The following is a 24,227-nucleotide window of genomic DNA, read 5'->3' on the forward strand; positions in this document are numbered from 1 at the left end:
GATCAGTATCATTGATCCCAGATCAATGGAGGTCATCCTAGCGTAGGGAGTATGGTAGTTACAACGATGCGTCCATCGGTACTACTATGGTCCCTAACTTCATTTCCCTGCTCATTGATCAGATGAGAGGTACTTCCCATGAGTCCCAGACTGCATGGGTAGGATGCCTCGACAGGAGAACTAATCAATCCTATCCTCACAGGAGAACACATCAATCCTGCTACAATTGCCATGGAGAACACATCAATCCAGGCCTCACAGGAGAACACATCAATCCTGCTACAATTGCCATGGAGAACACATCAATCCAGGCTGCCATGGAGAACACATCAATCCTGCTACAATTGCCATGGAGAACACATCAATCCAGGCTGCCATGGAGAACACATCAATCCAGGCCTCACAGGAGAACTAATCATCCTGCTACACAGGAGAGCGAATCATCCTGTTCCACAAGAGAGCGAATCATCTTGTCCCACAAGAGAGCGAATCATCTTGTTCCAGTGTGCACCACCAGGGGAGGGTGAGTCACCCTGTGGTCATATGTTGCTCCAGTAGGAACCGCAAGCCCTCAGAGCTCCCAGAGCTCAATGTATGCAACATGTAAGGCCCTTGTACAAGGGTTTCTTGCCGACTCCAAGTCGTTTGGGAAAATCACATATTAGATCTTTCCTCGAGGCTTTGACAAGGTGTATCAACCTGTACATCATCTTAATGTGATGGAACTTCCTTGCTCATCAACTTACCATATCCCAGATGATGTCTATCTGCTGGAGCAATTGACGAATACGGGATTCCTCAATAATCGAATCCCACCTCTGGATGTTACAGAGAATCACAGTGGTGTCCAATGTAAATCCAAATAGCTCACTGAAGAGCTTTGGCAACCAGACTGCCTCACACGAGGTTATGCTAGCAACAATATATCCTTCTTCGGTAGTGCTCAAAGCCACCGACTTCTGCTTCCTGCTCATCCAGGATATCGAAGCAGATCCCAAGGTGAAACGGTACAGAGAAGTGCTCTTACGGTCCACCACTCTGCCTGCCCAATCAACATCAGTATATCCAAGTAGTCTCACATCTCCGGCAGTGTATCTTAATCCATGAGAGTCCTGAAGACATCTCAGAAGATTCCTGGCATCAATCCAGTGAGGCTCAACCAAATATGAGCTCACAATGCTAACTGCAAAACATATGTTCGGACGGAGGTTCACCAAGAACATCAATGCGAATGAGTTTTTGAAACTCAGAGGCATTTCCCAAGTCTGGTCTGACATCACTACCATATAACTTCTAAAAGTTAAGATCCTCGAGGTAGTCACAGGCTTGCAGTCCATCATACCAAATCTTTCCAATATATTTACCACATATTTTCCTTGAGATAGAAATATTTCCCTTGGCTTCTGCCACACTTCAAGTCCTTGGTCCTTCATTTCAAATTCAAAAGCCATCTCCCTCTAACATTTGTGAATGAGAGGGTTTGCACCTGTTAGAAAGAGGTCATCCACATACAACACCAGTATGAGAGACTTGTCATCTTCAACCTTAAAGTAAAGGTTAGGATCAGCTTCACTCCTAGTGAATCCCAGCTTCATCAAGTAGCTATTGATCCTCTCATACCATGGTCGGGGTGCTTGCTTCAGCCCATAGATAACCTTCTTCAACCTGGATACATGAGATTTTCAATCATAAATCTCAAATCCTTCAGGTTGCTCCACATAGACCTCTTCTTTGATAGAACCATGCAAGAGCGCGGTCTTAACATCCATCTGATGTAGGTTCCATCCTTGTGAAGCCACAAGGGCTATGATCAAGCGGATGGTCGTATATCTGGCAACAGGTGCAAATATCATAGTCTATACCTCCCTTCTGGGATAAACCACGAGCAACAAAATGAACCTTATACTTTTCCATACTTCCATTTGCTGCATGCTTTATCTTGTAAAGCCATTTTGAAGTAACAATTGTCTTGTCCAGGGTCTAGGAACTACTTCCCAGACATCATTCTCCATAATAGACTCATATTCTATGGTCATAGCATCCTTCCATAGTTAATGCTTGATGACATCTGAGAATGATGAAGGTTCATTTTGAATGATCGTGCTCATGATGGTCAGGTATCCTTGATACCTATTAGGTTTCTTACTTTCACGAAAGGTTCCTCGGGGTGCAGCATGTCCTTCAGCATCATCAAGTAACCCCTTAAGCCATGAAGGCCTCTTCCTAGAAGAGGAAGGCTCATATGGAGGAGGATCAATCGGATCCATGGGTTCTTCTACATCAGGCATTGATTCATCATCCTTTTCTTTCGGTTCCCTAGTGTCAGCTTCCTAAGAGCTACTCAAAGTCAGAAGATTGTTCACCTTGCTGAGAGCCATATCTTCGTCAAAGGTGACATCATGACTAATTATGACTTCCCTTTGACCGGCTACATAGATTCTATAGCCTTTAGTATTTTCACCATAGCCCACGAAAATTCCCTTCTTTCCAGATGCTCCCAATTTATTTCCTTTCTCTTTCGGCACATGAAAGTATACAGGGCCAAAAATTTTAAAATGAGAAACATTAGGTTTCTTACCGGTGAATTTTTCTTCAGGAGTCTTGGAACCCAATGCATGATGAGGGCATTGATTTTGTACATATACGGCAGTGTTTGCAACTTCAGCCCATAGAAACTTAGGAAGACTTTGATCATGTAGCATGGCCCGGACAACTTCCATAATTGTGCGGTTCTTCCTTTCTGCCACACCATTTTGTTCAGGAGTATATGGTGTAGTAGTCTCCCTCTTGATGCCAGCCTCTTTAAAAAAATCATGGAACTCATTAGATTCATATTCAGTCCCATTGTCAGTTCTTAAGATCTTGATCTTCTTTTTGGTTTGAATCTCGATTAGGGCTTTGAAGTGTCGGAACCAAGGGAACACTTCATCCTTCTTTTTCAAGAAGTATATTCAGGTCTTTCGAGAATGGTTATCTGTAAAAGTGAGATAATATGAGTATCCTCCCAAGGAGTTCACAGGCATCATACCTGATATGTCTGAGTGAACTAGTTGTAATATATCGGAGGTCTTGCTTTGACTTGAAGGGAATGGTCCCCTTTTGAGCTTTCCTTCGGCACATCCCGGACATACACCTTCTTTCTCTACTTGGAATTCAGGCATCCCTGTTACCATCTGTCTTACATCGGGTAGAGCTTTGTAATGAAGGTGGGCAAACCTCCGATGCCAAAGTTCGGACTAAAGAGTTGTGTCACAAGACATGACACCTAGCGGACTTCCATCGACCTGATATAATGAATCAACACTAAACCCAAGAGTAAAGGCATCTTTAACATTATATACATACCTTGCCATTGCTGAAGGTTACCTTGTAGCCTCTGTCTTCCATTGCCAAGATGGACACCAGGTTCCTTTTGAGGTCAGGTGCATTTAATACATCCTGGACTTTCTAGCCTTCTTGAATGGTTGTCCTCTTCCTCGATCTCCAGCTCTCCTCTTACCTTTGCTGTTGAATTTGTCATTCCTTTGATTTGCCATCAGAGGGATTTTGATCATCATCCCGGTGTGAGTCCTTTCTTCTCTTTGCATGAGAAGAAAAGGAAGCAGGAGGACCTTTAGGCATGAGCATTTCTTGCACTTCTTCCCTTGTTTCTTCTTGAATGCATCTAGCCATTAATTCCTCCAAACCAGGAATTACATTATAGTTCATAAGAGTAGTTTTGAACACGTACCATTCGGATGGTAATCCTCCAAGAGTTGTGAGTGCCATTTCTCTGTCAGTAATAGTTTCCCCAATAGATAGGAGATCGTTCTTGATCTCGGTGATTCTTAAGAAGTATGCTTGCATACTTTCATCCTTACTCTTCTTGATTTCCCTCAGCTTATTTCTAAGAAACATAAATTTATTTGCATCATTAAATTTAAATAAACTCACCAGTCTATCGTAGATTTCCTTGGAGGTGTCCAGTTCAGAGATGTAGGCCACCAAGTGCTTGTCGATAGAGTCCCAGATGATCTTCTATTGTTTTGAATTCTCCATTTTTTTTCATTTGTTCCAGGCAGCAGCGGATGCAATTGATGGAGGCTCAACAATATTGCCTCTCACATGATCCAACACTCCTTGATCTTCAAGGGTTAGATCGATAGACATCTTCCATCCATGATAGTCAGCTTTCTCACGGAGCTTGTCTTCGGCAGGAAAGAGTGTTGAGGACCCCATATTTCTTTTAGGATAGCCTTGCCAATGTTCTCTGCAATGATTGCTCTTGCTCTTGCTTGGGCTTTGTCTTCACCTCAGCTCCGATACCATGTTAAGTTATGGTATGTTCCATGCTTATAATAGTTTACTTCTTTTTCTTATTATATTCCACCGATTAGCAATCACATGTACATAAAGTAAAGTGCAGATAGAACATTAAATGATCAACAGAAAACAAGCCAAGACAAGAGACACAAGATGTGGTGGCTAGCCAGGGACAAACCCCACAATGTGTGGGGAAACCCTTTGATCAAATCTTCTTTTATCTTCAATAATTCAGTAGAGAGAAATAGTACAATAAATCTGATTCATATCAGCAGTAGCAAACCCTAGATCAGTAGCATCAGCATTAGCGGCTTCATTATCAAACTAGGGCAACGATATCTCACAAACCGACTGTCGGATTGACTTCATTCCACCACCAAAAGTTTCAGCTTCCAGAGGAGGTTCAGATGAACCTACAGCGCAGTTCAGATGAGGAGATCTTCTAGGCCACGCAAGTCAATCTTTACTTCTGCAGTTGCAGCGTCAGTTTCAGCAGTTTCCGGCTTCAAACTAGGGTAGTTGATATCTTGCAAACCGTTCATCGGATTGACTTCATTCCACCACCAAAAGTTGCGGCTTTTAGAGGAGGTTCAGATGAACCTACAGTGCAGTTTAGATGAGGAGATGTTCTAGGCCACGCAAGTCAATCTTTACTTTTGCAGTTGCAGTGTCAGTTTCAGCAGTTTCTGGCTTCAAACTAGGGCAGTCGATATCTTGCAAACCGTTCATCGGATTGACTTCATTCCACCACCAAAAGTTGCGGCTTACAAAGGAGGTTCAGATGAACCTACAGCGCAGTTCCAAAGAGGAGATCTTCAAGGCCACGCAAGTCAATCTTTACTTCTGCAGTTGCAACGTCAAATTCAACAGCTTCCGGCTTCACAAGTGTGAGAGAGAGAGACCCATTTCAGCGCAGTAGTGAAGAGACTCATATCTGCGTAGTAGAGAGAGAGAGATGTGATGAGATGAGTGTGTCCAAATGAGGAAAAGTCCTCTTATATTTATACACAACGTTGAGTGAATAGATGCGACTTTTGGGCTTCTGAACCTACATGAGTTGTAGGTCGGCTTGATAATAATTCCATAATCAAAATAAATTCATATCTCCATGAATACTTATCGGAATTGGATGATATTTATATCAATCCTACACCTCTCGATGAGAGGAATCTAATAAAAATATTATTAGCCATGAATGAGATGACCCACATCAAGTTTTTCCCTGGTTGCCAATTTTAACAGAGATGGAGGGTTAAACTTTATAGGAATGACAGACTTTCTTCTTTTTCCAAAAAGCTATAATACTCACAGCAATGGTTGGACCGGAACCCTACAGAAGACAGTGAGTTGGTAATTGATGGAAAGAAAAGTTCATGACAGGCACACAAGTAGCATTCAAAGGCACTCTTTATGACTTGCACATTGGTTGAGTTGAAGGAAATCATGTCCACCCATTAAGTACTATGATGAATAAAGAGCAGTATTCAAGCCTAATTACTTATATTGCTCAGATTTTAGCTATAGAGAATTCCATAATATGTATAGGTATGAATACGTGGCCATAAACAGGTGTAAATGACTAAACACACTTACTGTAATAGGTATAGATATAAAGTACATAAGCTTAGCTCATTACATAGGTTAATCTTAGTTAGCTTCATTACCTTGGATTCATAGAACGAGCCTACCAGTAACACAAGAAACTGCCTCAATATTTCAAAATGACCCAATTTAAAAGACACCAAAGAAAAATCCATACCTTTTCCACCCATGCCTCCTTATATCCTACAATGTAATGATGTTTAATGCGTGAAATGAAAGCCATCTACAACCAACAAGAGGAGACATGACCTTCAGAATTGAAGTCACTTTAAAGTGAGATTAACTGAGTGTTTCCTTGTTAATAAAGTTGCTTCTTGATGATCTTTTGTACAAACCACAGAGGAAAAGGTGGCAACATAAAGCTCTTCTAAATATTAGCTTACAAAGAAGTAGCCAAATGGCCACCAAGAGAACAATACTTGATATCCTGAAAATACAAGCAACAGTTGCTTAAAGAACTTATTATACACACCATATAATACTGCAAAAACAAGTTCCAGCAGTTGACCTCTCTATCATGCAACATGCCTAAGAAAATTCAGAAACATAAGCCTAAACGCAATGTCGGATCACGATTTTCTTGTTTAATTGCTGACACAAAGTGGAAAGGTTAGAAATGACACAAAATATAATTAATAATAGGCCTTGGCAAATTTCAATTTTCACACCAAAAAAGCAACTAAAACCAATATTTCAAAATTAGCAGGAGTAAAAACATAAAGGAAAGAAGGTTGAAAAAAATTATTATTGTCTAGAATACAAGTTCTAATTAAAATTGGATCACTTTCAGTGAGATGGAGGGTTAAACCTTATAGGAATGACAGACTTTCTTCTTTTTCCAAAAAGCTATAATACTCACAGCAATGGTTGGACCGGAACCCTACAGAAGAGAGTGAGTTGGTAATTGATGGAAAGTAAAGTGCATGACAGGCTCACAACGAGCTTCTGCTCTAGCTTTTACTAATAATCCATTGTCCTAGGTCTCCTTTACGCACAAGAGACTAGACCCCTTTTTCTTTATGAATTCAATTCGGCTAGGAAACTGAAAAACAAGGGTTGAATGACTAGTCACACAAGTTAAATTGTCAAAAGAAAACTCGAATTCCTATTTTATAGTAATTAATGACCAATTGACTTAATCTTTTATAGCAATTAATAACCAAATGATTTAATTGAAGCAGGGTGCTAGGAGCGAGTTGATTTCTTATACTTGACGCATTTAAAAAACCATTGCTTCTGAGACACCAAAAACTTCTGAGGTACCAACCGTAACAAAGAGATAGGATTGTACAAGCAGAATATGCAGGAGTCTTGATGAACCTAATTTAGTTACATAAATTCAAACAGACTTATAGATATAATGCGATTTGACCAATATTCAGATGTCAAATGCAGCGATTGTTTAAGTAATAATAACTATTTAACAATAGCAAACGAGATTGTTTCAGTAATCATGATCTTTTAACAATAGCATTTGAGGTTTAAAATTTTGAAGGGTGCAACTGAAGACCTAATTCCTGCGAATAACCATAGAGTGCTAGTACTAGTTGCAATTATATTCGGTTAGAGTCCTAGTATTAATTTTCATTATAACCTCCATGCAAGACATGTATCATGACCTAATTATGAAATCATTCTCTTCATCATTCTCAAGTGCGTACCAAATTCAACCTTTTAATGCCAATTTATGACTACTTTTATGGAAAAGTCGACTAATACTTTCTATGAGGCTACAAGTGAAGGTAAATGTCTCTATCACACTGTGTCAACTGAAAAACTGAAAAGCAAGGGTTGAATGACTTGTCAGACAACTTAAATTGTCAAAAGAAAAATCGAATTCCTATTTTATAGCAATTAATGACGAAATGATTTAATTGAAATAGGGTGCTAGGAGCGAGTTGATTTCTGAGGTACCAACCGTAACAAAACGAGAGGATTGTACAAGCAGAATATGCAGGAGTCTTGATGCACCTAATTTAGTTACATAAATTCAGACAGACTTATAGATATAATGCGATTTTACCAATATTCAGATGTCAAATGTAGTGATTGTTTAAGTAATCATAATTATTTAACAATAGCAAATGAGATTGTTTCAGTAATCATGTTTTTTTAACAATAGCAACTGAGGTTTATAATTTTGAAGGGTGCAACTGAAGACCTAATTCTTGCAAACTGGCCAGGGTGAAAAAAAAAACCATTGCCAAGATGAAAACTGAAATCGTACACAGCCTAGGTAAAAAAACTCAAATCCTACAGAGACTGAAATATATCAAAAACTAAATCGTACACACCTTACGTAAAAAACTGAAACCCTGCAGAGGCTAAAATATATCAAAACAATGTAATAACATAAACAGTACCTGAAATAGACCAATGTAGTGGACCCCAAGAAAAATAAGAAGCGGAAGCGAGGTAACCACGAAATCATTTCTAACTTTATTATATAACAACAAAAGTAACTTACACGTAGCGGACGCTGCATGCATAATGTGAAATGGAATGAAATGTGTACACAATACACGTACAAATGGCCTGAATTACCTTAACCCCCATCAAATCAGCTTAGGTGATGGCCCAACAGATGTTGGGGATAACTTTAGTACATATAGGAGGGGTTCGGACACGTAAATCTAGAGGGACTGAATGGAGGGTCTCCCAGGTTTCTTTATGTATGTTATAACACTTTAGCATTAATATAAAAATTAGAATACTAAGCTTGCTAATTTATAAGCTGAGGGGAGGCTTCATTAACTTATTGCCTTCGCTTTAATGAATTTTCCTGCTTGCTAAGCCATATAACCTACTGAACTTAGGATCTTACTAGCCATTCCGCCATTTCTATTTTTGCTATTCCCTTCATGGCAATCAAATTTGGTTTTCTCCTCAGGGAGCTTTCCTGTAATTGGCCAGCTTGTAAAAACCTATTGCCGCGGCATCGTGAGCTGGGCATCTGTCTCTAGCTGCTGGCTAGCTATGGCTGCTCAGGAACCTTAGCGTACGGAACAAGTTTCCTCCAAATCCTCCACTCTGGAAGAGACTGCTGCAAAACCTGTTAATCAAGCTGCACCACAACACTGTCATCACTGTTGCACCTTCGCCAATGTCAGTTTGAGTTCTCTTTCAGCATCAAGAACAATAGGTACGCACCTGGATGATATGCGATGAACGGATTTGGACAAGCATCTGCCTCTGGTGAGGGGGTTCCTGTTGGTGGTTCTGGGTCATCAAGGTAAATTGAATTGACTAGGGTAGGAAGGGGTGCTGAATCTGCATCCACGAGACGCGGTAGCAAAACCTACTGAACTTAGTATCTTACTAGCCATTCCACCATTGCCATTTTTGCTATTCCCTTCATGGCAATCAAATTTGGTTTTCTCCTCAGGGCGCTTTCCTGTAATCGGCCAGCTTCGAAAAACCTATTGCCGCGGCATCGTGAGCTCGGCATCTGTCTCTAGCTTCTTTCTCTCCTATTCTTGCATCTTAAGGAGGCGGAGGTTCAGGCTAAAGAACCTCGCCCGACGATCGAGCAAGAAGAAAATGACCAGCCATAAAATCCAGTCCATCCAAGCATGCCATCCAATCCAATTCCATCCCATTCCAACAGAAACCAGAAACGGAGAGGGAACATGGCGAAGAAGGGAGCAGAGAAAACGGTGATGGTGAAGGTAACAACCTACCATCTCAGACGCATGTTTTAATAAAGCAAATGGCCTATCGTTTATCTGGGTTCATATACATAATTTCCACTGGAAAAAAGAAATCTAAATAAACCTGTCTATTACCTCGGTTATTTCCCTAGAACAAGTTTCCTCCAAATCCTCCACTCTGCAAGAGACCGCTGCAGAACATTAAAATAACTTCAGTGATGTTGCAGTCCTACAGACTCATAGCTCATACTGCTCATTTAAATTACCTAGTCCGTTGTGAACAGCTGAGCCACAACTCAGCATTTGAGAGAATCAAAGATCAAAAGAATGGAAGCTAACAGTAGCGTGAGTAATAAGAATAACAGTTAGAGCGAAAGCAGGTACCTGGTCTAGATTAAGCAACAGTTAATTCGGCTCCGCCATGCATGGACAGCTGCAGCACCTGCATGCAGAACACCTGCCTGCCAATACACCCAAACCAAAATTGCAAATAATTCAAACTGTAAACAATCCAAACTAATGCTAAGTAACGCTAACATTAATATACGAAATCCTCTGACGGTCAGCAATAATAAACATGGCTAAGGAAAATAGCCTAAGCTCCAGCCTCTCCCGCCTCAGGAAGAGGCCAAATAAGATGGCAAACCAGAAGACTTTGGTCATCCTCGCACGAAGCATTTTAAAACCTTGCTCTAACCACCGCATTCTCCGAAATAGCACTTCGAATTAATGCTAAATCAACCCATTCGGATTACTATAGTCCCTGGCCATTGCCAGATGGCAGGGACTAATAAGATTAGCAGCAAAAATAGACTGAATTTGTTTTTTGTCACGTGACACTATTAATATAAAAGTAAGAATAAAAATTATAGATATCATCTCTTGAATTTAGATGTTCTATATGCTTGTAGCTAATTAAGGGTTAATAGTATTCTTCACTAAACAAATAGTGAAAAATAATGCAACTAGACCATGACATAATTTAAATATGGGCTAATGTTTTTTGAGACAATGATTTAAATATAAGTAGTTGATGATATTGGGGGACAAATATTTTTTTTATTTCTAAGTAGTGACTTTATAGCATACTTAGTCAATTGGTTGATTCATAAACTATCGTGCATATTCCACTGGATAGTTTGTCACAATAGATATGAGAAATTATACTTAAAAATTAAAAATCTATATTATGAAGATTTATTTCTCTTTAGATTTATGGATATGTAAATTATTATTTATTGTGTGTGTATGAAAAATTATAATTATGTGGAAAATAAAAACTCAAACAATTTACACAAGATCTATCGTAACAAACACTTTTGAGAGAAAACCTAGCGAGAAGGTGAGGTTGCTCTACTCTCTTTTTCTAAATAGAAAATGGCTATAAGTACAAAGAAGGTCCATGCCCGTGAGCTACTATAATGCACAAATCCTCTTTGTGTGTTCTCTTCCTATCCCTCTTAACTACTATGTTTTTCTATTGAACAAAATTCACTCGAAAAGAATGAAACAATTTCTCCTCCTAGTGGCTCGGTTATAACATAACCAAGTAGCCTACTGGTGGTTAGGTGTGGCTCCGTCAACTCTTAAATAGAGTTATAATATGAACTCTTCTAGAGAATTTTTCATTATGATCACATGGCTAGCTCCTTTTCTGTGAGTAATGGATGTTTACATAGCATCCACTGAAATTATGGTGGAAAAAAAAAGGAAATTCAACTTCTGAATGGCATAACATTTGTATACAAACTCCAATTGAGGCAATTTTTGTGTTGTTGGAAAGGTCTTTGCATGTAAAATAAAAAAAAAGGTTGGAGACCCCAATTTTCCAAACTAAGTCATGTGAGTAAATATGACCATATGAGTTGATTCCTCCACTTTTTCTACTCTAAAAACATCAACATGGATGAACAACAATGTAATGATCCAATTTAAATCATTTGTAAATGAAATACATCTAACTAAAACATTATGGTGTGGTATTCATCAGTTTTCTCTATCATAAACTTACCCATGATAGTCTTCACCACCATCTCTTATTATAATTACTTAAAACTTATAGCTATTTGTCTGATTATTTTATGTCCTCTTCAATATCCTTATCATCCGTAAACTCTGTAATGAGAGAATCATACCTATATAATTGTTAAAATTATTTAGAAAACAATTCTATTTTATTTTAATTTATTTTATTATATATATATGTATATATATATGATAAAATGTTTTACTTCTCATTTTTACCATTCAAATACGAATTCATGTGTATAAGGTTGTTTTTTTTCCTTGTTGGCAAAATTTGGAAATTTTAGATTAATATTTTAATTTATTCGGTGATATATAATTAGTGGCATTTAGCCTTATATGTACTAGAAGGCGTTTATTTTATGACCTAGGTTTTTTAGTTCATGTTACTTTCACATTATTTCATCAATCCAAGATTTGGGTGCACAATGCATCCTATCAAGTTTAAGGGACATTTCTTGTACGTGAAATGGGATAAGTGAGAATTGTTTCCATGTCCATAAAGCCTATTTTGTTGTACCAGTTGGCTATCATATATTTTATACCAATTTTGTATATATACTCTAAAATTCTGTGCGTATACTTTTAATTTAACTTCCTATTCACAAACATAACAATTTATATAAATCAAACATATTAATCAATAAAGACATTAAATTTATATATAAATAAAATATCAAGTAAATAATAATAATAATTAGAAAAATTAGACAGAGCTGCAAAGCTTTCCAGACTGATATTGAAGCGGAGAACGCTGAGTACACACAGCTCTAAGTTTGCTCCCTATGGAGCACAGCAGAGGAGGGAGCTCCACTCCCTCCTACAAGGAAGCAGTTGCCAGCAGAGGCAAGTCACCACTGGGTAATGTCAGAGGTTCTGGTGAAGAGGGGGAAAAAATAATGAAAAGGAGTCAGATGGGGCCAGGTCCAAGGAAAACAATAGCACAAAGGACAAGGAGGAAGAAGACAAAAGCCAGGGAACAAGGGACAAGTATCAAAAGGGACTGTGCAGGCCCAAAACAGAGATTACTCCTAGAGTAGTGTTAAATGATCCTGCTCTATAGGCACACAGGGAACACATGGGGACTTACGCCATAATCTGAAAATTCATGGGAATATGGCCCTCTAAAAAGGCATTACAGACATGGATCAAATACCACTGGAAACCCAAAGGTAGTATTGATCTCCATCTAGGGTCAAAGGGTTTTTTTACCGTAGTATTCACTAACATTGAAGATAAAGACAAAATATTCGAAGGAGGACCCTACTTTTTTGCAGCAGCGGGCCTCTATATGCGGCCGTGGATGATGAACTTCATTCTAGAAAGGGAGACATTCACCTCGGTACCTGTTTGGGTAAGGCTCTATTCCCTACCTCTTGATTACTGGCAAAATGTTTCGCTTGCCGCTATTGGCAATAAACTAGGTCGTTTTGTTAAAGCTTCGGAAGCCACTAGAAGGGGTAAATATACTTCCTATGCTAGGATCTGCGTAGAAATGGATCTATCAGGTGCTCTTCTGGATGAAATCATCCTGGAGGTTTTTGATGAGGAATGGGTCCAAACGGTGGATTATGAGCATATCCCGTTCAGATGTCGTAGATGCCATGAGCATGGTCACCTGATAAGAGACTGTCCTCTTAGTAAAGCAGACAACAAAGGAAAACCTAACACAGTGAAGGATACTGAAAGCTTTCAGAAAGTGGCAGGAAAGGGAAAAGGTGGCAAAAAGGGATCAAAGCAACAGTGCAATGAGGGGCAAAAGATCAACCTGAATAGGTTTCAAGTACTGGAAGAAAATGAAGAAATGACAAGTGTAGATCAAACAATGGAGGAAGGCCCAAAGGAAAAGGAGAAGGGGGAAAACTACAACATAACACAAGAGATTTGTAATAGGAAAGAGACTATGATGAGTGAGACTGAACCAGAAATGGATATGGAAATGACCCAAAGTGAAACAGATCTGGAGGACCATGAACTGTAGGAAATTCTAGAAAAGGAACACCTAGATCTGGAAGGGTTCTTGAAGCAGGGAACCACAGGAGGGATAGATTCATTACCTCAAGAGGATTGCAACAGAATACAACAGTTGTTTTTATGGAAGACTCAGGATAGAGGGTTAGAAATAGGAATAACCACTGACAAGCTGGAAAACAAAGGAGTGAAAACAATGAAACCAACCCCAGGACTAGCTACCAGAAATGCTAGTAAGAAGAGAGGTCGTAAAAAGTAGAAGGAGCTTTTGATGGAGTGTGGAAAGCTAATGATAGATTCGGGTAAGATGAAAGACCTAACCAGCTACTCCTTTACAAGTCTTTAAATATGAAATTTACATCTTGGAATATCAGAGGTCTAGGAAGTAAAAGAAAACAAAGATTGCTTAGTTATAGAATGAAACAAGATATGCCGGACATGATCTTCATCCAGGAAACGAAATGTTCCATTCAGAAAATAAGACTCATACACAGCAAATGGCTCAACAGATATGAGTTTCTAGAGGTTAAAGCTGAAAACACAGCGGGGGGTATTCTCACTCTTTGGAATCCCCAAAGGGTTAGCATTTTGGATGCAGAGGCATCAAGAAATTACCTATCAGTGGTCATTCAACCAGTTGGGGTTTCAGAAACATTCCTAGTCACAAATGTTTATGGTCCTCAAAGAATAGAAGACAAACTCAAATTGTTAGAAGCCCTTATTGACCTCAGGAACAGACAGGCTAGAATTCCTTGGATCATGGGGGGAGATTTTAACATGATCAAATCTCTCTCGGAAAAAAAGGAGGTACCAGAGTGCTTAACAAAGACTCATTAGCATTCCAATCTTTTACAGACAATATGAATTTGGTTGAGTCAGATTCAAGCAACGACCTTTTTACATGGAACAACAAAAGAGGAGGTGAGGCACTGGTAGCGTCTAAGTTAGACAGGTTCATGATATCAGAGGAGTTGATGCTTCTAAATAGATATAACAGCTCGAGTGCTTCCTTTTGGAGGTTCAGATCACTGGCCGATTCAATTGGAACTCAAGGGTATAGACTCTCCCAGGAATAGACCCTTCAGATTCGAAAATATCTGGCTCTCCCACCCGGATTTCATTAGTAACATTGAAAAATGGTGGTCTGAAGACTTGCAAATCCAAGGATCTAAGATGTACCTCCTTCATAAAAGACTTAAGCACATTAAGTTCAGACTTAAGGAATGGAATCAGAAGGATTTTGGTAATATTTTTGAGGAAAAAAATAAGTGGAAATCAAAATTCTAGAACTCAACCAGGCTCTGATAAAAGATGGATTTGACAAAGCCAAAAGTGAGCAGGCTGACAAATTCCATCTAGATTGGGAAAATTTATGCAAACAAGAGGAAGGCTCAAGGAAGGTGAGCGAAACACCAGATTTTTTCACAGATCCACTATGGCTAACAGAGCTCACAACAGAATCTCCATGATCAAAGATGAGGAAGGGGAAATTCAGAACACTCATAAAGATATTGAAGCTGTGCTGGTCCAACATTTCTGGAACATCACTCGGGAAAACATTCTAGACAGGGATCAGTCCATCAGGGGAATTACAAGGCATATCCCTAAACTGGTGTCCAGAGAGGACAATTTTAACCTCAATAAACCAGTTACTGAAAAGGAGGTCAGCGAGGTTCTCAAAGACATGCAAAATGGCAAAGCACCAGGCCCGGATGGTTTCAATGTGGATTTTTTTAAAGCTTGTTGGCATATTGTCAAAGAGGACATGGTGAATGTGGTAGAGGATTCCAAGAGCAGCAAAACTATCCTGAAAGCTCTCAACACCTCCTTCATCTCCCTTATTCCCAAACAGGACTCAGCTCAAACTGCAGACAAATACAGACCTATTGCCTTATGTAATGTGGTCTACAAAATAATATCCAAAGTAGTGGCTAATAGACTCAAACCTCTCCTTCCCTCACTAGTGTCTGAGGAACAATCAGGTTATGTGGAGGGAAGACAGATTCTAGACAACATTATTCAAGCTCATGAGGTGGTTCACACGCTAACCAGCAAAAAACAAGCGGGGATGATCATGCAATTGGATATTGCCAAAGCTTATGACAAGGTGAATTGGAATTATATCAAGAAGGTTCTCTCGGCCTTTGGGTTCGACCACAACTGGGTCAGATGGGTCATGGCACTGGTGTCCTCTTCCAGCTTTTCCATTCTGGTAAATGGCTCTCCCTCAGATATCTTCAATCCCTCTAGAGGCCTCAGGCAGGGAGACCCTCTCTCTCCCTTCCTCTTTATTCTCATGATGGAAGGACTTGGGCGATCCATTAAGCAGGCCAAGGCTATGGGCAAAATCAGGGGCCTTCAAGTTTCAGAGAATGGTTCTGCGCTGACTCATCAACAATTTGTTGATGACACCTTATTGCAAGGAATTCCAACAGTCAAAGAGGCTTTGGCCTACAGGCAAATTCTTAAAGACTTTGCCCTGGCTACAGGTATGGAAGTCAATCTCTCTAAGTCAAAAATCTTCTTCTTAAACACTAACATTGCTATTCAAAGAAATATCTCAAGAATTCTTGGTTTCCAAAGAGATTCCCTCCCCTCCAAATATTTAGGAATCCCCCTCACAGCCAGACCCATGCACAAGAGTATTTGGGAACCAGTTCTTAATAAGTTGAAGGACAGAGTTAAAAATTGGACCTTCCGTGCCTTGAACCTGGCCGGCAGGTTAGTTCTGACAAAGGCAGTTCTGCAATCCATCCCGGTTTTCATGTTATCAGCTCTCCCAGCTCCCAAAGGTGTCTTAGAGCAAATCAGAGACATACAAAGAGATTTCCTGTGGGGTAAGGAGGACACAAGAAAGAAATGGGCCCTGGTTTCCTGGGAAAAAATATGTAAACCCAAAATTCATGGGGGTCTTGGCTTGGACGATCAAGAAATTCTTTGTAAAGCTCTAGGAGCAAAGCTTTGGTGGAGATGGGTGCAGGAGCCAAAAGCCCAGTGGGCCAGAATATGGAAAGAGAAATATGCCAGCTCTTGGCACACTAATAATCTCATAAGAATGTCTGGAAATATAAAAGGCTCCTACATATGGAACAGAGCCTGGGAAAACAGAAGCCTAGTTCAAAAGAACAGTTTCTGGGAAATTAGAGCAGGAGATCTTGCTCTCTTTTGGGAGGACAAATGGCAGCAAGAACCAACGCTGTTAACAGAGAATTTTGTAAGCCTCAAGCAGGAAACAGATGCCCAAGGGTTAATCAGAGTAAAGGATTTTTGGGATCTTTCTCATACCTCTGGAAAGTGGAGAAGCTGGAGAAACATTGATTGCAGAGAGGACAACCCCCTAAAAATCAAAGCAGAGGCTCTTGGGGACTTGCTCAAGCAAAGGATGATCTTAATAACAGAGGGGCAGGATCAATTAAGATGGGGTAATAACAAGAGAGGAGACTTTAATCTCAAGGAAGCAAAAGGTTTTCTCCTTGGGCTGGGTTCTAGTGTTCCAGACAATACCTGGTTGCATCTCTGGAGGCAGCAAGGTTGGATGAAGATCAAGATTTTTATGTGGTTGGTTCATCACAAGAAAATATTGACTTGGGACAACATTAGGAGAAGAGGAATTATGGGGCCTTCTAGGTGCCAGCTCTGTATGGAGCAGGAGGAGACAATGGAACATATTCTCAATAGTTGCTCGTACACAACCTGGCTGTGGGATTCGTTCTCTTCAATTTTCCATCAGTCTGATAGGGACAGAGGAAGTATCATAAATACCCTAAATCACTGGAGAAGAAACTTCTCGGAGAATGAATTCCTAAATTTAGCCTGGGCCTTCATACCCTGCTTCATTATCTGGAATGTTTGGAAAGAAAGAAACAAAAGAATTTTCAAGAATGGAAAGTCTTCACCACAACATCTACTTGATCTTATCTTGAAACAGCTCAGAGAGATAGTCAGCTCTACTGTTCGCAATATCCCCAAGAATTCCCCCTCAGACGAAGAGCAGAGAATCCTCAGGCAACTGGGATTGCAAGGGATAACTCCTCAAGGTATAAACAGAAGGGATAAAACCATGGTTACAGAGAAGGACTACTGGCAACCTCCACCGAAAGGCTTTCTGAAATATAACATTGATGGGGCCTCCAAAGGCAATCCGGGAACTACTGGTTATGGAGGAGTTTTAAGGGATGAAGAGGGCAATATTATCTTTATCTTCCACTGTCATTTAGGAAGAGCTACCAATAACATGGCCGAAGTGATGGCTCTGGAGCAGTGTCTAGAGTCTCTAACTCAGAACCATTGCTCAAATATCATTGTAGAAGCGGACTCTGAGATAACAATCAACGTTGTGAAAAGAATCAGTGGTGGTTCTCGGCCGGAAAGAGTCTCGAATCATTGGAAACTTATTCAGGTTTATCAAAGAATCCGACTACATCTACAGGACCTTCGAACTATAAGTTTCAACCATGTGCGCCGTAATGCCAATAAGCTGGCGGACTTACTGGCCAATCATGGTGTGTGCAGTGCAGAAAGTGGGATTGCCAAAAAGTGGCAAGAAATTCCTCCATGTCGTCTAAAGGCCATATGCGAGGATCAAGCTACTGAGGATAGGGAGGTTTTCCAGTTTCGGGCTAGGTTGAATAGCACGAATTGATGTCGCTGGAATGTACAACCTCAGCCCAGCAGGATGAGCCAAGAAGGTTGGTGAGTCAATAGAGGTCTCACTTTTTTCCCGGAGCATTCTGATCGGTATTCCCTGGTTTCTGGTTGGCACTCTGCGGTTTCAACTCCCAATTAAGTTCGGGACCGGGTTCTAGCTTCACAGCTCGAACAGGCAGAATGGGCAGTTATTGGTGTACAGCAGTTGGCTTTCGCCCTCTTTCCGCAATCGGGCTAGAAATCCTAGCAATAGGCAGGTTTCCGGTGATCGCATGTTGGCAAAGTGGTAAGTGGTTTTGCTTTTTCGGAAGCGATCCCATAGGGCTCATGACACGTGGCTTGGTGGCAGTTACGGAAACCGCCCTTCATCGCACGTTAAAGTTCGGTAGGGTTTGGTGCTGCGATATGGCTCCTGGCCATAGGATCCGGCAGCTTGACTGGACGGTTGGGATTGACGGCGCCGTTTAGTGGGGCCCATTGGGCCTTTTCACCATTTCCCGATGGCGCGTCATGTACTTTCCTTCCTGTGTGTTCCTTGGAGAGTCGGGGTTGACCGCTGCTGTTGGTCGGCTCTGGGGGTGTTTTGATCGGTTTTTTTTTGTCCTTTGGGGTTTTTCCTTGTGTTATGGGCTTTTGTGAGTTAGTTGGAGGGTCCTTGTCTTTGGCAGGATTACCTGGTCTCCTGGGTTTATCTAAATTGACAGGTTTCTGTACACTTTGTAACTTATCTTTTGAATTAATGAAATAGAAGGTTTGTCTTTTGCTTCAACAACAACAATAATAATAATAATAATAATTAGAAAATTAAATGGGAATTGCTTTCAAGATTAGTTTATTTGGAAAATTTTATTATGTAAAGGTAGGTGAATTATGTATGATGTTTTATGGATAATGTAATTACACTTAAGGGTATAATGGTGGTGATTAGAATCATTTTTGTATCACTTAAATATGAGTCAGACTCAATTTCTTTGATTATTTTAGTATTAAAAAAATAAAAATAAAATAAATATCCAATAATCTATATGTGTTACATTGTTCTAATATTTTTCCATTTTTATTCATATATAATTTTAAGAATATTTTATTATATAATTTTTAGATATCTTTTATTGTTTTGTGCGATTAGAGAAATTGACAAGTGAGCGAGTTTCATATTTGTATGACACAAGGTTGATTTCAACCATTACCACTATAATCACTAAGTACTTACATATACCTTTTTTACAAACACAAATAAGTGAAAAAAAATTAAATCCATAAACATAAATAAATTAAGAAATTTAAATCTCAAATCTACTTTTACATAACATTTATTTTCTTAATACTTATAAATTAAACTACCTCTAAATAATAAATATCTCATTTTATTCTTTTATTTCAACTGATTTTAAAAATATAAAAATAAAATAAAATTATCATAAAATTTAAATGTATGAAATCCTACAATAACATCATAAAGTAAAATATAAATACAAAATTCATGACCAAGTATAAATATATAAAAATGGCTGCATATCATCAAAAATTTCATGATTAGATGAATAGGAAAACATGATAACGTAAGTAATTTAATAAAATGAAATCAGAATGGTTTGAGTGTAAGATATTTGCATATTTATTATAAAATTAAATATTATTAAGGTAATTATGTAAATTAAATGGTTAGTAAATATTAATAGACATTAATTTATAATAAGTATTAAAACATTTCATTTTAAATTTCAAATTATTAATATTAAAAAAAATCATAAAAATTATTTAAATTTAAATTTTATTTGAAATATTTCTTCTTGTTATTAATGAGAAAAAATATTAATATATACGTTAAACATACAAATATTTAAAAAAACATGTAATAAGATTCCTAAGCATATAGGTTGATCTTTACTTTAAAGATTTTTAATTGTAAATAAATTTTGTTACAATCAATATCATATACCTAAAAAACCATAACTCATTTCATATGACACTTTTTCATATCATGAATTTTTAGTTAATGAATTTAATTAAAAGAAAACAAAAGCTATTTGATAATAAATCTCAGTGTTTGATTTATGTATAATAATAACAATATTCTGGAATATTCTATGGAGTTTGAATCTCTATCATTAACCAAATAATTATTGATAATTAAACTAAAATTTGAGAAATCTTATTCCAAAATAGACATGCAAGTTGGCAGGATTTTTTTTATAAAGAAACTAAAATGAATATAAATTTAAATTTTAGCATATTGTCTCCTATTATTATTTTCTAATAGATTAGATTATTATTATTGTTTATTGAGGAATTGGCTCTACAATGAGAGTTTAATAACTTAAGGTATATTCACAATTTTCATAGTATGACATCATGGTATCATTCTAAGGGAGAGAAAATCCCCTCATACAAAGAAGTCCTCGCCAAATAAGTTCATCTTAACCTTAGCTCTCATTTCAACACATTAATAATTCTTACTTAGTCCATCACAATTGTAGTAACAAGTATGATGAACATAGGCCAAATAATCTGCAAGCATCTTCACCAACTTCCAATGCATTGAAGCTAGGTTAATACATCCCCCAAATTGAGAGCATGCCCACTTAGGAGCTAAAAAAAAACCATGTTAGAGAAATTGTTCAAGTTATGAAGGATCACAAAATAATTGAGAATTTTTTAGGGCTCTAGCCAATAGAGAATGACCTAGTAGCCTAGATCAATGGCCATTGGAAAGCTAAGGGACATATTGAATTAATGCTTGGATCCAAGGGATCATTTTCCACCATCTTTCATAATCAGTCAGATCACGACGTAGTCTCTGAAAATGGTCCATACATTTTCCAATTTAAGGGACTCCACCTCAAATATTGAACATAATGTTTCAATCTAGATAGGAGTACATTGACCTACATTACAATATGGATTCAACTATATGGCCTCCCACAAGAATACTGGAACATGGAAATCTTTCAAGGAAATGGAAATTTCATAGGATCATTGTTTAAAATGGAAAAATACACTAGAAAAGGGAGATATATAGCTTCTGCATAGATTTATGTTTATACGGATGTCTAAGTTCCCCTTCCAAATGCTATTAGTATTATGTATCATGATTTATAATGGGTTTATATAGTGGATTGTGAATATATTTCATTTCAATGTCATTGTGTGAGCACAAACAATTTTTCAGGTACTCCCCCCTTCTTGCACCCAAAAACCCTCTCCTCCATATTCTAGGAAATATATTGAAGGCTTTGTTAAAATGGCTTCCAAACATAGATCTAATAATAAACCCTTCAATATTTGTCCTTCTAAGTTGATTCCCACAACGAATAACTTTGATTACTTATCATCCCTTTATGAAGGTCCCCCTTCAAGTCAATACCTTGGCCCTAAAATTACTTCCACCCCCCCAAACTGTTGTGCTGCATAGTCTTATAAACCTAAAGACTCCATGTGAAGGAAATTTTCTAACCCTTCCCCCCCATTGGAGAATGATCTAGATGTGAAAATTGAAATAGAAGAAGAAATATCTCATGGATTAAGAGGGAGAAGAGATGGAAGTTCAAGACAAAGATATGGAAATTTTCAAGGAGGAAAGTAAATGAGAGGACATACAATCCATACCTCGAGAACACCTCTAGCACATTCAACATGATCTTCAATATCGAAATAAGGTTTCAAAATTAATGTCTTCTATTTCCATATTAACTCCAATATTAGAATTTTCATCTAGGAAATATATTCCCCCTTGGAAAAATCCAAAAGAAAACCAATGCATAGGATGAAAATTGAACTTGTAGCTGCTCCAAGAAATCAATTACCTATTAATCAATTCTTGCCAAAATGCCTTGAGGGATCGAAGGAGAGGTATTTTTACACACAATTTTTTTATTTATCTGAGAAGTTTAGTTTCTTCCAAATTTTGTGTTTTTTGGGTTGTGGATGTTTCAAGATAGGGAGGTTTTTGGTGAATAACATGTGGCACAAGATTCTCCTTCTCATTCTCAGGATCTTTATTAGGATAAGGAGGATGGACATTTAGCCGAACCTTCTCTAACCTAAGGTTTATTTCTTGGTTCTCTATAGAATAGATCTTATAAATACTTTGTTCGCTATAATTAGGTTGATTTGCTTATTATTAGGACTAATATTTGGTTGAGCATGCATTTAAGGTTATTTTGGAGAAACATTTGGGGGTACTTCTTGTTGTCAAGGAGAGAATAGATTACGTGGTTGGGCCACTTGGGGTATCCATCCTTGTGATGGATTACCCCATTAGGGAGGTTGGTTGAAATATGGATGGAAGGGAGGAACAATAGATTGAGGAGGATATGGAAAAGGAGTGGGCACGAGCCAAGGTGAAGGATTAAGAGGGAACCAAGTTTGATATTGAGCATTGTAACTATGACTGAAATGAGAAGGGAATTTTTACTTTGCTAAAATTTCCTTGGATCCTGTGGTCTCTTTTAATTGTTGAAGCATGACTTCTCCATGCTCACTTATATTCCTTTGTAAATGTCCTTCAAACCAGGCAAAGATGAAAACTTATCAGTAGAATGATTTTATTCACGTAAGAATAAATTTCTATAACATTCAAAGGACATTCATTACTAGTGTGTCTCTTACTACATTGGGTGAAAAACACAACCAATGATTTTTAAGCTTCTTCCTATTTTCTTTTAATATGCAAGGTCTCCATATGCAGGAAAAATGTGTGTAATATTTTAGTTTTCATGTCTTCTAACATTCATCCTATTTTATTGCTAGCAATCACAGAGGAAGAAGAAGGATGGACTCAACTCTTTCTCATTCTACCTCTTTTTTCTAGTGGCTCTCAACTGATTTTTGAAAACCTACTTAATATAATCCTAGGTGAACTAGTAGATATATCCATTATCCAACAAGCTGATAGTTTCCATGAGATCTTATCTGAATCCCATGAATAGTACAATAGTTATGTAAATTGTTCCTAGAGTGAAATTATGGGCCCTTTTATAACTTAGTTGGAACATTTCCTCATAACTTTTAAAGATTCATTTCCCCTTGATTCATTATCAAAATCTCATCTATGGTGTATGTTTCTATACAATAATATCTATACTTATTGTTAAAATATTGTTGCATTTGATCCAAGGTGGTGATACTATTACCTTCAAGGCTTGTGAACCGCTAGAGAGTTTCATTCTTCAAGGTGGAAGGAAACATATTGAGTTATTATCCATCTGTGGTGTAGTCATAAGTTCTACATAAAACAACAAACTCAAGCATAAAGGTGTCAGAATATTTTGTGATCAGGCGATAGAAGTGTGAAAACATAGATTGATTAATATTTCTCACTTTTGCTTCTCGATATATCTCTCTAATGAGGAATAACTTTACTTTAGATTGTCTTACTTTAGCCATTGTAGTGATGGGGGGGTGAAGGATTTTTTCCTCTGAATTCTCCTTAAAGATCCTTTCTTACTCACTCAAAAAGGCCTCAAAGGTTCCTTTTTTCAGGGTAGGAGGCTCACAATTGGCCGAAAAGGGATGATTGTTAGTAGAAGTGGGGGTTTTTTGTGAAAATTTATTGTCTTGTCCCTAATTTTATGAGGCATAAAAAGATTTCTGGAAATATTTCGTTTTTCTATTTTCTGAAAGGATGATAATGTTTTATTGTTTTGTTTGTTGTTTTTTACAAAAGAAAAATTAAGGATAAGGAGTGAAACAATCAAATAAAAAAGAAGTGCATAACTTGGCGCCTCCCCAACAGTGGCACCAAAAAGTTATGGCCCTCAGTGTTGCAACAACAATGTTGTTACTCCAAGAGTCTCAACTTTAATTATGAACCCAAGGTTCATACCAAATTCAGAGGGGTCAACATTTTATGTGAAATAAGAAGTATATTCTTCCTATTTTAAGTCTTATACAGATGAGAATTATTTAATCGAATGCTAGATGAGTATAAAATAGGTTAAGTTGTGAGAATAAATATTCTAAAGAAAAGTATATTTTCAAAAGTAACTTGTAGGAATGAAATGGAACACACTTATGCAACATGGAAGA

Source organism: Pinus tabuliformis, chromosome 1_2, assembly GCF_031772625.1.
Source record: "Pinus tabuliformis cultivar Carrire ecotype Pingquan chromosome 1_2, CPIR1, whole genome shotgun sequence".
Lineage (NCBI taxonomy): Eukaryota > Viridiplantae > Streptophyta > Pinopsida > Pinales > Pinaceae > Pinus > Pinus tabuliformis.